Consider the following 16,112-nt stretch of genomic DNA (forward strand, 5'->3'; position numbering starts at 1 on the left):
TTAATAGTATTTATTCTGCATCGTATTCTCTGAGCTTCCAGGGCTGTGGTTTAGTGTCTAACAACTTGGAAGAATTCTCAGTCATAACAACTAATACAATTTTTTTTTCTCTCTTTCTTTATTTTTATGCAATTGCCATTTTCGTATGTTACAATTTTTTTTTTTTTTACCCATAGTTCTTGGATATGATGTTTTGTTTTAATTTATTTTGCCTTTCCTAGTTTTTTTTTTCTTTTGAGATTTCTGTTGAAATATCCTAAGACTCAGTGATTATTTCCTCAGCAACTTCAAGTCAACTAATAAGTCCATTAAAAGCATCTTTGAATTTCTGTTACAGAGTTTTTAATCACTTTTTCTGGTTTCTAGGATTTTCAATTTTCTGTTTATATTATCCATGTGTTGTTGCATATTGTTTACCTATTAGAGTCCTTAGTGTGTTAATCAGGGTTATTTTAAATTCTTAGTCATAGTTCTTACATCTGAGCCATGTCTAATTCTGGTTTGGATGCTTGTTCTCTCTCTGCAGACCATAGCTTTTGCCTTTTATTCTGCCTTGTAATTTTTCTTGTAAGAACATGATATGTTGAGTAAAAGGGACTGCTGGTAACGGGACTTCCGTATTGCAGTCTTACTGTGTGAGGAGAAGACAGTATTCTGTAATGCTGTTGTGGCAAGGTCTCCATCTTTACGAGAGCCTATACATGTGACTGTGAGCTTCGCACATGCTTTTCAGCCTCTGACCCCCATTCCTTAGATAGGAAAGGATGGCTGGCGTGGGTTGGAGTTCCTTTTGTCTCTTTGAGTCAGTCTCTGATAAACCCCAGAAGGTTAGACTCTGGTTAAGTAGTTTCTCAGGACAGCAGGCCTTGTTCAAAACAAAACAACAAAACAAAACAGATTCTCTGGCATATTTCAAAATCCACCCCCTGGCATAATGATGAGAGTATTTTTCTCTATAACTCTTCGTGAGAAGGTGGCAGAATTGCAGGAAGTAAAATTCACAAAATGGTGGGAGCTGCCTAATGATTTTGTCCCCGAGAGTTTTTTATCTTTCAGATGTGTCCACACTCAGCCTCCAGCAACTCATCAATTACAGTTTAGGTTTTCCCCTTCTGGCGTTAGTTTCCCGGGAGGTTTTCCCGGGTTTGTATTCCAGAAAGTTGTGCTTGTGTGTGTTTGCCTGTCGGTATCTCCAGTTTGGGGATCGTCAGTTTGCTTTACATTTTACAATCAGCTTTTCAAATAGTTTGGCCCAAACATTTCACTTTTAAGACAAATATTCATTTTCATACATACATACATATATATATAAATATATATGCACATCCGGCCCATATGCACTCACATGATACACGTTTACTAGCATGTACACATGTAGACCTCAGCCTCCTTTACAATCTCACATCTACAGTCATGCACACCTGCACACTCAGATACAGACATACACACAGCTGCACACACACCCACACCCACACTCGTGCACATCTCACACGTAGATACCAATTTCATCAAGCACACATACTACACTCACATGTCTTCTCTAAGCAGGCCTAGTCACTAACTACCCAGAAAATACAGCCAGAATTCTAAAAGTAAGTTTTAAACCTACCATTTTCTCACACCTTCATTTAACTTCATCATCTTAACTTGTTAATTCTTCCTCAGAAATACGCTCAGCTAAGTCTGTTTATTTCTACTTTCTTTGCCATTGCCTACGTAAACCATCATGTTCACCTAGTTCCTAACAATCATAATCTAATCAGTGTAACCATTTCAAAACACAGTCCAGATTGTACAACTCTAACCTTTAAATTCATTTTGTGGCTGTCCCTCAGCTTTAAATTTATTATTAACATTAGCCTATATGAAATATATAATGGTGGAAAGAAATGATGAGATTAGATTATTTATTTTAGGTTGAAATTAAATTATTTAGAAATTCATTTGATAAAACAAAGTGATATGTTTTAAGGTGAAAAGATAGTATTGACACTGTTTGACTTGTAATTCCATTTCTGAGGCACTATAACAAAAGTATACCAAAAGTTATAAAAAGCATTGTGCACAAAAGTATCTACTATAGCATTTTCTATAATAGGACGTACCCATATTTATACATAAGTAAATACCAGAGAAGCTAAGTAAACTGTGCAGTAGTCATTCAATTGAAAATATGCATTCATTAACATATTTTAGATGATTTTTACTAATATAATCAATGTTCATGGGAAGTTGATTACATATTAATATACTGGACTGTTAGGTATAAATTGCAGACTTCTGCAATATAATCACAGCTCAATAGACTAAAGTAAAAGATGAAAGAATTATGCAAAAACAGTAACAGTGGTAATATTTTAATGGTTTGATTATTTTAGTTCTTTCCTTTCTCTTATCACCTGTATTATGAGAATGGAGGAAAAGAAGTTGTAAAAATAAGTTATATTTCCCTCTTTTTTCAGACTTTTGGCATCACAAGCATCTCTGGCAATCCCCAGGTTATTACAATTTTTGTTTTCTTTCTGTAAGCTTTTAAATAAATTCATAGTTTAAGCCTTAAAGTTAAAATAAAAATAAAATAAATTCCATACTCAATTCTCCAGTGGCTCCTAGCTCACTCTGAGAAAGTAAGACAAAACAAACAAAACTGTCCTTAGAATAGCATAGCAGATACTGCGAGTCGTGGCCTCACTAATCCTCTGCCCTAGCTGGTAGCTGTCACTCATGTCTACATCTGTCCAAGTTTACTCAACTGCCGTTCTTGGAGTATCCCAACCATGATGTCACCTTAGACCCACTGCACCTCCTGTTCCTCTGCTAGAATATCTTCTGCCCAAATGATCACATGGTTGTGCTTTTACTTTCCTTATATCTTAATAAAAGAATATTAACTCTGGTCTTACAAGAAATGACCCTTGATTTTACCCTTCCTCAATTTTCATACTAGTCTAATTTCCAGTTCTCATAGCACTTTCTACACTATCCCCTACTGGATGTAGATTTGACAACAAGGAAGCTCATTCTGTTCACTGTGGCTTGCCACACAATATTCTGTGTGACATAAATAGGGTGTTCAGTGAACTTGTCTTACTGATTAAAATTTAGAGGGAGATATTTAAGATTGTTGATTTTTTTTTGAAGCCAAGAAAATTTACTTTAGATGCATTTTTTTTATTTACACGAAAGTAACTCAATCAAAAGCCAGACAGAAACCTTGGCTACAAGTTCAAATTAGATACGGTTTGAATAATGGTATAATTAGGGCAGATATCTTTCTTATAAACTAATCTCAGATGTGTTTGACATGCTGGATTTCCACATGACCAACTGTGGTTCGATTCTAGGATCTGATGGCTTGAAAATGATACTGGGTGTGGATGTGTGCATGCCAAAATCCCAGGAGGCGACTTGAATTGTGGTGTGGCCATCCTCCCTAGCGGCTGATTTCTCACTTTCCCTCTCACCGTCTCTCTCGCTCTTTCTGTTTCTCTCCAGCAAGTGAATGTGCTCTATGGCAAAAGGCCTAAAAAATGGTTAAACAAAACAAAACAAAACAAAAAAACACAAAACTAACCTCGAATGTAATTGGCAGTATTAAATGGAAGTAGTAAGTTTATATGCTAGTCAAACACATCACTACTGAAATAAAGAAAAACATATGTAACATCTCATTCCCTGTATTGGTGTTAGAATCATTAAATATTTTAGGACAGTAATTTTATAACTTTAGAGGATGTTGGAGCAACTTAAGAGAGTGAAATATAGATAATCTTGGAACCAGCAGTTGGCATAATTGCTATGTCACTAGACTCCCATGTAGTCGACCACGGTTCAAGTCCCAGACCCAGTGGCTTGAACTCATGTTGGGCATGTGTGTGTGGAGAAGGGTCATTCCCCCTGGGGGATGATTTTCTCTCTTTCTATCTTCTCTGTTTTTCTGGCGAGTGCATGCGCCTATAGTAAAAATGTCTAAAAAAAAAAAAGAAAGAAAAGAAAAAAGATAGATAATCTTGTGTTATATTCCTAGCTATTCCAATTTATGATTTCCATAGGTAGATAGGTAGTCAGAAAATATAAAATTTTAAGTAACACATTCTTGCTGTTATATTTTTCCTAATACCCAAAGAAACTTAGATTATATTTGCTGGAAAAATTCTGATGTAGTGGAAATTGCAAGTGATAATAGTTAAGAAATTCTAGTACTGCAGTAGCAACGAATACATGCGGTGATCATGTTTTGGTTTCCCCAAAAAAAAGTATGTCGTGACTTTTCCAATGACCTAATATAATTCAGCAAAAGGAACAAGGGTTTGTTGGAGAAATGGCTGATTTTAAGTAGAAGAAAGAAAACTATGAGATTGAGACATATTTTACTGCCAGAAAGTAAGAAAATACTAAAAACAAACAAAAAAGGTCATTTACAGAAGTGCATTTCAGTGTAAAAGATCTCTCAATGTCGAGACTTGGGACAATTTAAGCAACAAAATCCATAATGTTGATTGTTTAAATCCCAACATGTAAAGAGCTTAGAAGGTGTCATTCTTATTCATATGAGTAGAAAAAGATAAAAAGACTGAAAATAAATGATTTTTCTTGAAGCTCTCAGAAAACTGAGGTTTTAGGACAAATGCCTACTTCATAATTTAGAGAAACTGAATACAGGCAGAAGAAATCAGCTTACATAGAACAGAAGGTAATGGAGCAATCAACTAACTGATAGTAAAACTTAAACTGCACTGTGAGATAGATACGTGGGTATCACACACATATATAGATATGTGTGTGATAGATACATGTGTATTACATACATGCAATGTTTTATAGGTGTGTGTGTGCCTGTGTATGCTCAGAGTGCACTAAATTTTGGGTGACATTTGTGTGCATATGAATTTGTATAAGATATATATATACATATATAAACTCCTATCCATTTGTTTTATATATATATAATGTATTGGATTGTTGAAAAAGTCATGATGAATTTTTGCATAGAAATACATAGAAAAAAACGCATCGTGACTTTTCTGACAACCCACTGTACTACATACATTTGATGTGATCTATATGTGTACATAGATAGATTTATATGAATACACACACTTATACATCTAGGTGATAAGTATACTATCACACATGGGGAACTTCAGAAAGTTTGTGAAATAATGGAATTAAAGTACAACTTTATTCGGGTGCAAAAAAATTTTAAATGCATAAAGACATGTTTTATAGCACTTATTTTTTTTTATAACTTTTTGAAGACCTCTCGTCTATGTAGGAGAGAATATCCAAATATCCAAATGCCCTATGTGGATAATTATTTTGCTAATTCTAGGGTATAATATAATGAAATCATGCAGTAAGTTTTTCTGTCTGGTTTATTTTATTCAATAAAACATTTTAGAGATATCAGTAGTTAATTTATTCATATATACATTCTGAGAGAGGCTAGAAAGTAATAAAATAGATTTATGCTTAACTTCCAATAAAAACTACCAGATATTTTTCCTGAACAGTTTTACATCCTTATCAGAAATATTTCATTTTTTTCAGATTTTCTCCAATATTAGATGCTTACTATGTATTTTTTTTTATCTTACTCTTTGGGTATTTAGCAAAACAAACGCCAAAAAGGAGGCAAAAATAGTTTTGAAGTGCTAATTGACAAATTAGACTAATTTGTATGTAAAGACCTATGTAAAGACCTACTACAAAAGAAAATGTAAGTATTAATACAAATGACCTAGATTATTGAATAGTAATTTACTAAAAAGATATCTAATTGCTATATGGGACATATGGGAATGTCAAAATTAATCACTAGAGAAACTCAAAGTAAAATTGAAAGGGAAGATATTAATTTGATATTTGTATACACACCTCAGAATAACTAAAATTTAAAAAGCAAATAAAATAATTATTGGAAAGAATGTGAAACAATTTGAACACTATCATGATGTTAGTGGAGATGCAAACTGGTATACCCACTTTGCATCTAATGCTAAAAAGTACATATTCTATGACCTAGCAATTCTCCTAACAGATATTAGGCTGTTGGGAAAGTCATGACACATTTTTTTAATAGAAAAATACATCATGACTTTCCAGATGACCCAAAATATACCAAATAAAAAAGTTCATACAAATCTTTCTAAATACAACTACTAGAAGTTTATAATAACAGTATTTGTAATATCTCTGTCTTGGAAAGTGTACAGGTGGATATTAACAAATAAGTACTTTTTTAAATGATCTTAAAATATCATCTAAGAACTAAGTCATCTACTGCTACACACAAAACACGTGAATCTCACAAATATAATATTCTATTTATGAAGCAGACCAAGCAGTGCATACTCTGATTGCATTACGTACATCTCTAAACAGGTGACAGTAATATAAAGAGACACAAGGCAAAAGGGGTGGTGAATTTGGTGAGGAAGTGTGACTGGTTGATAGCTAAATGCCTTGTGGGTAACTGATTGTGATGGTTAATGTTAGTGCCCACTTGACTATTTGGATCACTAAGCTGGTATATCTCTGAGAGTGTTTTCAGAAGAGAGTAACATTCGCATCAATAGATCAAATACAATCGATTGTCCTCCCTATCTTCATAGTTTGTCTCATGCCATTGGTTGAAGAGCTGAATAAAACAAAAAAGCTGACCCTCCTCTCCAGTACGAGAGAGATTTTCCTTCCTGATGACCTTCAAACTATGACATCACTTTTTCTCCTGTGTTTGGATCTGAACTGAAATATCTGCTTCTATTACATCTTGAGCCTGCCAGCCTTTGGATGGAAATTAAACAGTCAGCTCTCCTGGGTCTCCAGCTTGCCAACTACTCTGCAGACCTTGAAATTTGCCAGCCTCCATAATCATGTGAGCTAATTCCTAATAATCTCTCTCTCTCTCTCTCTTTCTCTTTACGGACACACACACACACACACACACACACACACACACACACACACACACACATATCCTATTGGTTCTGTTTCTCTGGAAAACCCTAACAAATGTGTTGGTCATGTTCTTGTCTTGATCTGAGATTTACTGTGTGGGTTTGTTTGTTCTGAAAATGCATCAGTTTGTATACTTACGGTTTATGCTTTATGCATTCTCAGAAAATGTGAACACAAATATGCACTTTTAGCTCATTCACAAGACGTAGAACTTCACAAGACATAGTACATTTCACATGAGACCTCTACGTTCTTCCCAATCCTGAGCCTCTCGGTATGTGTTACCACTTACCTGTATCTGTTCCCTATCTGCATGTCATAGCTGCTTGGCAACTGTGGGTCTTGAGGACTCTCACATGTTCTAGGTTCACAGTGTCTTTTGTGCATTTTATTTACATTGCTTCTTGTTTTTTGTTTTTGTTTTTGTTTTGTTTTGTTTTCTTTTTAGAGGTTTTTGTTATAGGGTGTGTGCGCGCTCGCCAGACAGATAGAGAGAGACAGAGAGATAGAAAGCGAGAAATCACCCCCCAGGGGGGATGGCCACGCCGCAATCCCTTCTCTTTCATTCTCCTCTCGAGATCTTGGACACGCATACACACGTGCCTGGTGTGAGTTTAAGCCACCGGGTCCAGGACGTGAACCGTTGTCACCTACATGGGAGTCCAGCGACATAGCCATTATGCCAACTGCTGGTCCCTACATTGCTTCTTGTTTTACTCATAGGATCAAAAAATATGTAACAGCTCATATTATTAAATGATTATGCCCAAACGATTTGATTGTAGTAATTTGTGCAATGTTTGACAGTTACTACGATTTCCATGAGAATTTAAAATTTCCCACTGTATTCTTGTGAGTTTGCTACACAGCATCTCAGGATCTTGGCACATGGTTTGGAAAGTCAAGTCTTAGGACTTTCTGTGTGCAGAGCAATAGAATGAGATCTTAGATCTGTGCACACACATAATTGAATAAATATCTAAAATTTTCAAATTTCTATATCTCAAAAATCTATAAATAAATGCATTGTTTCAGTCTATGTGTTCTCATTGAAATACTGACTATAATAAATATATGCAACTTCTTAAGGCCCATTAGGGACCCTTTTTCTCAGAGTTATATTCAGATGAATGTCCATATTGTCAATCTGGGCAAAATTTTACTTACTCATTTATTTAATTGTAGAGGTTTTTGCCTTGGAGAGCATGTGCTCACCAGAGAGAGAGACAGAGACAGAGACAATGAGAGGGAAAGTGAGAAATCACCCTCCAGAGTTGGGGGGGATGACCACACCACAATTCCTTCTCTTCCATTTTCCTCCTAGGATCTTGGGCACTCATGTACATGTAGCCAGTGTGAGTTTCAAGCTACCAGGTCCAGGACTTGATCCATGGTCAACCATGTGGAAGTTCATGGAAGTAAACACTATGCCATCTTCTGGTCCCCAAATAACATTATTATAAATGTAAAATATAGCTTACTAGGCCTAAGGTTCAATACTTTGGTCTAAAAATTTGGAATAAAATGAGAAATATAAAACCATAACCCAGGTTCATAGTAATTGCCAGGGTGATTTAATATTTTTTTATTCTTATGGCACTGTTATTTCCATATGTATGTATAATATTTCTAATGTAAAAAACAGTATTTCAGTTACATTATATATATATTTCTTAGAATTAAACGGCTTTATAAATCAATACACAATTTAAAATTTATTCAATTGTTTTGAAGAAAATGTATTTTACAAAAAGCTTACTTTGAAAAATTAATTGGCAATTTGTAGTAGATTTTATATTTCCTTTCATCATAATTAGTAGTGTTGGCTAAACAAACTGAAATGAGGATATGCAATATTACATCTGCTTTTCTGAATGAAAGGTAAAAATGGTGTTTTACTATAATCAAATCTGTTTTTAAATGTGGTTTAAAAGTACATGTTATGAACACATATATTTTCTTTTTCTTAAGTTACAATATAAGTTATTGAGTTACTCCAAAAATTGTGGGTATAGCTATTAATAAATACTTCTTCAAGCAAAAACACAGTAAGAATTAGGTTCTGTTGTGTGTTGTATTTTTCTTTTCTGTTTTTTTTTTTTAAGAGGTTTTTGCTATGGGGTGCATACACTCGCCAGAAGGAGAGAGAGAGACAGAGAGACAGAAAGTGAGAAATCATCCCCCCAGGGGGATGGCCACGCCGCAATCCCTTCTCCTCCATTCTCCTCTCGGGATTTTGGGCACGCATGCACATGAGCCTGCCATGAGTTTAAGCCACCGGGTCCAGGACTTGAAACATGGGCTACTATATAGGAGTCCAGTGACATAGACATTATGCCAACTGCTGGTCCTAGACTGTTGTATTTTCAAACTACATGTATTTTTATTTTCTTGACAAACTTTCTCATGATAGTAATAATAAATGCTTTATCCAGTAGAAAATCAGAGTTGTCCAGAGAAATACAACTAATAAGAAATATAATATAATGTGTATAGTATATATTATTATATCATATGTAATTATTACATAGCATTAAATATAGTATAAATGTAATATATATTACACATATAATAATATACATGTGCGTTTATAATAATATATAATGATATATGTGTAATATTTAGTGTAATATGCATTATTATGTTATATAAACTAATAAGCAATTGACGGACAAACTTATGAAACTAAGAGGTATGCTGCCTAAAAGCTAGAGGTCCAGGGAAGTTGGTGACATAGTGCCAATCCAAGCCTGAAGGCTCTAGAAGAACCAGGGAAACCCATGAGTCCTGGACAGAGTCTGAAGTTCTGAGAACCAGGAAGGTCACCTGTAAGTCTTCTTCTACACTGAGGAGGAGAGTAGTGTCCCAGCTTATGTAGTCGGGAAGAGAGAAAATTCTTCCCTCCTCTCCTTTTTGTTCTATTCTCTTCTTCAATTGATTGGTGATGTCCTTACCCACAGGTATACAATAGAAACACATTAAGTAATGTATAACGTTGAAAAATAATATTTAGTTGGGTACTGCTCTAGAGACAGATTGATCATTTAGATGTAAAAGTCCTTTATTTAGAGAAACAGCTTGGACCTTCAGATTCTTCACATTTCGTTTATCTCTACAACTTGATTTATGTAAAAGAATACAGTATTCAACTAGTCCAACACTTCCATAGTAAGATGAAAAAAACGATATCTAATAGAACCTGTATATAGTCGTAAAACCTCATAGCTAATAGTTGAAGAAGATATGGAATAGGAGTAAGATCCTCTGATAATTCTTTTATTTCACTCGTAATGTTTTTCAAAATGAGAAATAATGTTATTATGAGTAAAAGAATATCAAACAAAGAAAATTAAGTCAAATTGACTTGAATACTTTAATATTCCCCTTCTCCATTAGCACTTTAAGATCCCTGAGCAAAACCTTTGATAGTAACCTAGAATTACACATGAATTCCATTTTGAATTAAAGTGATAAAGCTTTCGTCTGACTATTAAACATGTTCTCTCAAATTGATTTACATATATCTAGAAATACAGTAAAACTCAATAGAGTAATTTAAGATCTTTCAGAGATAAAAGAGTTGTAACAATTAAAGACGTTTGAGTTTAAAAGAACTAATACATAAAAAATGATGACTGGGGCTTGTGAGTATAAAGAACATCAGTTTTATCTTCTGTAGGCTTTTAAATATTGTACTCAAACCTTTATGATGTTAGAAAAATTTCACGAGAAACATTCTGAATTCTGAGATTAAATGCATCTCTTTTACATTCATAGTTTGTGGTTTATCAATGCTATTATGTTAGGTTGTCAAATAGTCATCCTTTTATTGAAAACCATAAAAAATAAATATAGAAGGAAGTTTAAGACATAAACACATCTCTGTATAAAATGAGCCTTAACAAACAAGAAACACTGAAAGGAAAGTATTCAGATTTAAGTACAAAATAATCTGATCTATGTCCTCATCTGTGAGACTCTACATAAAGGCATCTAGCTATACAGTACAGTTTATTACAGACATTTCTACTTTTCTATAAATATAGTAGTACATAGAGACATATTTCAAAGTGTGTGTGTGTTTCTCTGTATGTGTGTGTGTGTGAAAATATTTAATTCAAGCATTGTATAAATTTCTAGACAGTCCCTTCAAACTAATGTGTAGCAAAATTATTGCCCCAAAATAGTTTATGGTGCTTGATTTATTGCAAAACATGATATTCAGGGAGAAACAGTGCTCATTTAAAAAGTTTTAAATGGTTGCCACTATAATGAGTAAGATATCACTGAAATATATCGTGTTGCATGTAGTCAAACTACACTCACAGCAAATTTATGTCATAAGAAGATCTTTGTTATAAATCCTCTTTCTTCCTCTAAAAGTCCAAATTACACTTATTATTTTCCAAATGTAATTCCTAGTGTGTCTAAGCCTATCTAAAGAGTCAAGGGAGGGACTGGCAGGTGGCATCATGGTGGTTAAGGAGCTGGATTCTCTTATAGCCAATTGTGGTTTGAATCCAGGACCTGGCAACTTGCTTTCTCACTTTCTCTCTTTCTATCAATTTCTGGTCAAACTAAAATATAATAATAACAATAAATAAAATTAAATAATACTTTAAAAAAAGAAGTATAATTGGTCTTTTGGCAAAAGGAGATTTTTCTTTGAATGTAAACAGTATTTCAAACTTCAAACTAGACCTACCTACACTGCTATCGACAGCATGTCCTCTGAATGTAATGTGTGCTTGTTCTTACTTCTTGCATTTATATATTTTTATATATATTATTAATTTTCAGATGAATTTCATATTTTATCTAAAGTCCCCATTATGATGCATATAGAATTTTTTTCAACAAAGATCTTTAGTTGTTTTGTCTGTAAACTGTTTGTTTTTATTTTTCTTTGAAAATGCACTCCCTCTACCACTGACTCTCTACTTACAGTCTCTAGTATCTACACTTATCCTCTCTACTCTCATATCTTCAGAACTTTCCATAGAGAGCAGATATTTGGTATACTTCGAGTGGGGATATACAGTGTATATCTTTCAAAGTCTGGCTCACTTCATTCAGCATTAAATCTTTATCATGCATTTATATTAATGATTTATGAATACACCTAGCACTAGAGAACTTTTTGGAATTATGAAGGGGTTAGGAAAAAGCACAAATAATTAGTAGTTCTGTTTCATCCCTTTATTATCCTTTATCAGAACAATTTTTACCTGAGTTCAGTGGAGATTTATATTACATTATATTTATATTATATTAACAAAGTTATTATCAATAAACTTTATGTTAAATATTTTAATTTGCATATAGATTTTAGTAACACTATTCCAATAAGAGCAGAACAATTATTTTACCAATTTGACTAAACAGGATCCAAATTTGAAAGAAAATAAAAACTTTCAGTGTTATTATTACATGCGTAGAATACAATATTTTGAAAAGTATAAGAAACAAAGCAAAAACTAAGAAAGATAAAAATAAGATAGTCTCAGATGATCAACTACAGTTTGTTTCTAAAGTGTGTTCCAGTGCCAAGGGCAGTTTTATTGAAAGAAGCCTGTTCTTTACTTTTTAATAACATATTTACTGTAGTCTACAGTTTAATAAAAGTTTCTGGAGTTTCAAATCCTTTAAGCATGCTTAGCAGTGACTCAAGAACAAGGTGCACTGGTGGCTAAGATAAGTTTTGATACAAAAATAACACTCTATAGATCTTTTTATTTAGTTATTGACCCACTCCATACTTGCACATTTTCTTATTGCCACAAAGTTAAAGGGCGAAGCTACACTCTCTCTCTTTCTCTCTCTATGTGAATCTGTCTATCTATCTATCTATCTGAGAGAATGACAGATTTTTCATGTTAAATATGAATAATTTTATAAAATAAATCACTTTCTCATATATGGTCCACAGAGCTTGTAATGCTTGATCATCTTGTCCAAATTTATGTTGGCTTTTTGTTAATGTCATAGAATGGATAAGCTTTTGCAATAAGAAGTAAAGCTAAGCTATTAAAATATTAGAATACTTACTAGTGCTCAAACTTCTTGCTTCAGAAATATGACAGATATTAACACTTATTTTAAAAGGTAGTATTTTCCCCTAATGTTTCAGTTTGTCTGTGTTAAACACACATTACTGATTTTCATCCGGAGTTGAGTTCAAACCTATGATAATACAGTAGCAATATATTAAGAGCTGGCACTTTAAAGGTTCAGTATTGAAAGATTAACAGTGAATTATAGCACAGACTGCACATTAAGCTACCATCTTGTGCAACAAATGTTACAGATAATCTGCAACCTAAAATATTAATATCTTATGGCTTTGAAGATTACATTAATTACAGTCACTTTAGGAATGCAATAATTAGACTGTTTTATGGTAGCCACTAAGGTCAGTTTATACAAGTAATTATTCACCTGCTACAAAGGCTTCTTGAATGCATTAATTCATCAGCACTACATGTATATTTTACTACATGTATCTCACAAGCACAAGTTCAATGTGTGCATGTGTGTGTGTGTGTGTGTGTGTGCACTCCCAAGTTGTGCTATTTTAAATGTAGAGCACTAGTAAATGGCATTTCTGTGGGGGGGAGCATTTGGGATAAATGTGAGGAGTGTTCCATCAACACATTTAAGAAATTACTATATTCATTATTATTATATTCACTATTTTATTCACAATAAAGGACAAATTGTTTCTTATTTATTTATTTACTTTTTAGAGAGAGATTTTTGCTGTAGGGCATATGCACTTGCTAGAGAGACAGTCAGTTACAGGGAAACAGAAAATGAGAAATCACCCCCAGGGGTATGGCCACACCACAATCGCTTATCTTCCATTCTCCTCTCAAGATCTCATGTAAAGCTATATATCAGCTGCGCTTGCTATTGGAAATATTTAGACTAATTAAGTTCATTAGCAAATCAATGAAATGGGGGGGGGAAGGCATAGAAATCAACCAAGGATACCAGAGACAATGTGGGAGGAGGGTAGGACATGGCAGAGGGTGAGGGATAGGGAATCAAGGATGGGAAAAAAAAAAAAGTATACAAGACAGAAGAAATGAAAAATTATCTGCTGATAACATGTATGTTGATGTGCTTGATTGAGCAGTGTATTATATACAGTGTATTTCGGATGGAAAATTCATTTGTATGCTGTAATGATGTATAGTGAATTAATGTAAAAAAATAAACAAATTTAAAGAAAAAAAAAAGATCTTTGGTATGCACACACAGCCTCCTAGCATGAGTTTTAAGCAGCCAGATCAAGGTTTCTAATCATGATTGACTACATGGGAGTCCAGTGAAAAAACCATTATGCCATTTGCTGCTCTCAGGACAAATTCTAAAAGAATTATAAATGTACTCTGATTCTATTGTTTTTTTAAATAATTTTACTACCAATTTCAAGGAATAATTACTTGGAAATTCAATAGTCAATTTAGGTCTGAGACCTTAATTCACTGAATTGAAAATAATTAAAAACATCTATGGTATGTCAGGCCATTAAAAGAATGTTTTGGGAGTCAACAGGTGGCATAGTGGTTATGTCACTGGAATGCCATAAATCTGACCACAGTTTGAGTCAGGAGCCCAATGGCTTTAAACTCATACTAGGCATGTGTGCAGGTCTGCCCAAAATCCCAAGAGGAGAATTTAAGAGAAGGAATTGCGATGTGGTCATCCTCCCTGAGGGGTGATTGTTCACTTTCGCTCTGTCTGTCTGTCTCTCTCTGGCAAGAACACATGCCCACTATTCTAATAAATAAATAAATAAATAAATAAATAAATAAATAAATAAATAAAATGTTTTCAATACACATAAGCTAAACAAATATGTTAAAAATTTTCATCTGTACTGCATCTGTCCACACTTTCTACTTCCTCCCTGTCAAGATAACATCTCTATATTTCGTTTCTTTTTCCTTTTTTCTTTTTATTTTTTTAAGGTTTTGCCATAGGACATGAGCAGTTGCCAGAGAGAGACAGATAGAGGAAAAGTGAGAAGTCTTCCAAGATGGGGTGGCCCCATCAGAATCCCTTCTCCTCCATTTTCCACTTAGGATTTTGGGAATCTATACACATGCACCTAGCTTGACTTTCAGACCGCTAGATTCTGGACTTGAATCATAATTGGCCATGTGGGAGTCCTTAAGCACCATGGCATCTGCTGGCCCAGTATCTCTTATTTCAGGCTTAGACGTGGAAACACACCACTATCGAGTACAACTTGTAATGTATATTTACATTGCCTGCCGCTCTCCCCAGCTGATGTCTGCACAGCCTTGCTCATTTTAACTAGGCCCAAGACTCTGACATGAAGTAGGCGTTACTGAAACTACCCTTTTCTTAAACTTGACCTCCTCTGATAGAATATGGTGACTCTTGTGTCCCACAAAGAGTCACCTAAAACATGTACAGAAGAACTACTCAAGGCACAGAGATTTTAGCTGAGAAGGAGAGGAAGAGGCCGTACCAGACGTGCACCTGCTAAGCCCCTCTCATCTTCCATATTTATTAGGGCAAAGGAGGATATTATTTTTAGAGAAAGTTGCTTCTTAGCGAATTACAAAGATAAGGGTATTTCCTGGAACAAGTTGTTTTTGGTACTGATAAGAAGGTCATGGCTAAATGACACCAGAGGCTGGACAGAATACCTTGGAATGTGGAGAACACGTTTATCAGATCACATACCCATCTGAAGGCCTTCGTTTTCGAGCAGGAAGGCAAGAGGGCAGGCATTCTCTCCATTTTCCCTGCAGTCATTCAGAGTTCGTAACTCCAAGGTGTTCTAGAACGTGACATTTCTTTTTCTTTTTTCTTTCTTTCTTTCTTTTTTTTTTCTTTTCTTTGTTAGAGAGAGATTTTTGTAGTAGGGCTCCTGTGCTCACTGGAGATACAGAGAGACAGACAAGAAAGAGAGCTATCACCCCACCCTAGTGGGGATGGCCATGCTGCAATCCCTTCTTGATTCTTCTCTCAGGATATTCTGGGCATTACATGCACACATACCCGATGTGAGTTTGAAGCCACTGGGTCCTGGACTCGAACCATTGTCAACTACATGGGAGTTCAGCAACATAACCATTATACCATCTGCTGGTCCTGAAACCTGCCATTTCTGC

This window comes from Tupaia chinensis, unplaced genomic scaffold (assembly GCF_000334495.1).
Source record: "Tupaia chinensis unplaced genomic scaffold, TupChi_1.0 Scaffold143648_1, whole genome shotgun sequence".
Taxonomy (NCBI): domain Eukaryota; kingdom Metazoa; phylum Chordata; class Mammalia; order Scandentia; family Tupaiidae; genus Tupaia; species Tupaia belangeri.